General features: G+C 41.4%; 1 protein-coding gene across 1 annotated transcript in view; it reads left to right on the top strand.

The window, feature by feature from the left end:
* Positions 1-49: 49 nt before the first annotated feature.
* Positions 50-2,705, top strand: part of LOC109973569 (USP6 N-terminal-like protein) — a 23,554-nt gene continuing 20,898 nt past the window's right edge. Inside the window, exon 1 of the mRNA XM_020623259.1 lies at positions 50-534. The gene's annotated coding sequence lies outside the window, so the exon portion shown is untranslated. The remainder of the gene's footprint in view (positions 535-2,705) is intronic.

Genomic DNA, 2,705 nt, shown 5'->3' with positions numbered 1-2,705 from the left:
TATATACACTAGCAGTGGAATTTACTGGAATTGCGATGCAACGGGGCGCCACCTGAAATCTTGCCTATTGCGTTATTTGAAAAGATATCAGATAACAAAACCGCAATTCCAGTATGAAAAATAAAGACGACGTAAAATTCCCTCCCAGTTTAAATGTATGTGTTAAGCGTCTGTTAAAATACAGTGAATAATGAGGGCTTGCCGTCTTTTAGGCCAGTTGTACACATCAAACACGGAACCTATACTCAAACTTTGTCTGAGAGGAACGCTTCCCGTCCCACCGCTGCTCGCGCATCGCTTTGTCACTGAGGTGGTGCGTGACAGCCAGCTGCAGCCAGCTCGCGGCATGTGGAGGACGGGGTTTGACCAGCATCTGTTTCAGCGAAGGTAGTCGACAGCTTGGGACAAGCTACCAGCACAACGATAGCGTTTGAGTGACGGCTCCCCTGGACAGCGAGGGAGAGAATGAGAATAGTGGATTTTGTTTCTGCTTGTAGGTACAGCGCACCAGAAGAAGGAGAGACACCCTGTAAGGTAAGCAGCGACGACGCTTCGCTACTTTACGTTAGCTTCCCTTCTGTTTAGTCACAATTGTTTATCTTACGATCATTGTTAGCGCTGGAAATGCTATTAACCTACATCGGTGGCCATGAAAGACGTGGCGCCTGGGGTTCTTTATCTAACTGATCTTTAGTGTTTTCATAACTTGTCTATTCTAAGTTACTACGAGCCAATAAAGGAAACAGCCCCCACGAATGGTAACGATGTAACGCACAGCTATGGGTAACGTTAATGTTGCTCCAGTGTACACGTGTTTATAGTAATGAAGACTATGCTGGTCGTTATTCTTGGAACTAATGCCATTTACTGTAAGAGTAGATGGTTAGCATAACAAACCATCTGTGGTAAAGACGATTAATTACTACTTCTCTTGTGGAATTTCTCTTTTTGCACCAGTCCTCAGGGCTTTCCAGCAGTTTAACAGCGTGCAAGCCCTGGCTGGAGAAATGTGTTCATTATGAGATCCGCCTCTACGTCGTTCATTCTCTTGTTATCCACTCCCAACAAACGATATTAGTTTACTGTTTGTTTGTGATGTGTGAAAGTGAATTCAGTCTTTATCAGTGTTGACACCCTTAAGTTCCGCATTTTAACGAATGCTTAAATAGCAGCTATCTATGAGACGAGTCAGAATCAGGAACTGTAGCCTGCTTGTGATCGAGATGCCTGCGTATGCGTTTAAAAAAAAGAGGCATAGTTGTTTTCATTGAAGATAGCAGCATTTTACTCTACACAGACCACAGACGCTCAAGCATCCAGAAGTAGGCCAGTGAGTGGTCTGCATATGACTTGTCACGCGTGGTCTCCAGTGGAAGGTTAACTGACGTCTCACTGGTTCATACATGGTCTTGGGTGGGCGTTACAGACATTATGCGTGAAAGATCTCAAGGAGGACCTAGCTCCCGTCATCTGCTAGATGTCTGGTGCTTATTGCTTTACTGTCACCCCCACGCCACTCCATTGTGTTTTTGTAGCAGATATGCATGTTGCTAATGACATAGGCTCAATATCTCTAGTAATTTAATTGACTGTCATAGGGAGGTTTTCCTCCCCACTGTTCCCAAGTGCTTGCTCAAGGGGAATTGATCGGTTTTTCTCTTCAGTAAAGTCTTGACCTTAATATGTAAACAGCTTGAGATGATTTTTGTTGTGATTTGGCACTATACAAATACAATTGAATTAAATTTCATTGAATTAATTACAAAAAGTGTTTGTATTTAGGGCCGACTGTGGCTCAGGAGGTAGAACAGATTGTCTTCCAACTGTAGGGTCAGCGGTGGAAGAGCCCATGGCATGATCATTTCCAGCCAGTTAATATTTAATCTTGGGTTCCTCTAAATTAGCTTGGCACCCATCATAACTCCAAATAGTCTGTAATTACTTCAGAACAATAAAACCCCGAGAGCCTCCTCCTGAAAATGAGAGGATAGTTTGTGAACACACACAACTCCTCTTGTCGGTGTTGTGTCGAAATTGGTTTCCCTGTTTTTAGACACTTGAATGTGCTCTTGAACAATGATCTGACTGCTTTATCTGATGCCAACAGGATGTGAGTCATGTGTGAGGCAGAGCATTTGAGCTCTTATTCTGTTTTTTGAACCAGAATGGGTTCAAAAATGTTAATGTTCATATGTGGTGACTTCAATATAGATTTATTAAATCCTAACAAGCACACAGGAACTGAGGAGTTTATTAACACAATATATAGATGCAGTTTATCCCCAAAAATGACAAAACCAAGTAGAGTAACAACCCAGCATGCAACACTAATAGATAATATATTTACCAATGTTATTGACAGCAAAATGACAAGTGGATTACTTATAAATGATATTAGTGATCATCTACCAGTATTTGTGGTTTATGAGGGCCAGTATAGAAAAGAGAGGCCAAAAACAAATCTTTTCTATAGGAGGGTGACGAATGAACATGCTGTAAGGAGGCTAAAAGAGGATTTTATGGGGCAAAACTGGGAATCAGTTTACAGAGAGGAAGACTTAGATAAAGCATATGAGCAATTTTTAAATATATTTAAGGAAGTATATGACAGGAACTGTCCTCATAAGCAGTATAAAAACAAAAGGAATTACAGTGGGAAACCGTGGATGAGTAAGGGATTACAGAATGCATGTAAAAAGAAAAAT

This window comes from Monopterus albus, unplaced genomic scaffold (genome assembly GCF_001952655.1).
Source record: "Monopterus albus unplaced genomic scaffold, M_albus_1.0 scaffold295.1, whole genome shotgun sequence".
Lineage (NCBI taxonomy): Eukaryota > Metazoa > Chordata > Actinopteri > Synbranchiformes > Synbranchidae > Monopterus > Monopterus albus.
Note: the sequence above shows the minus strand (reverse complement) of the source record. Positions and strands in the feature narration are given on the sequence as shown.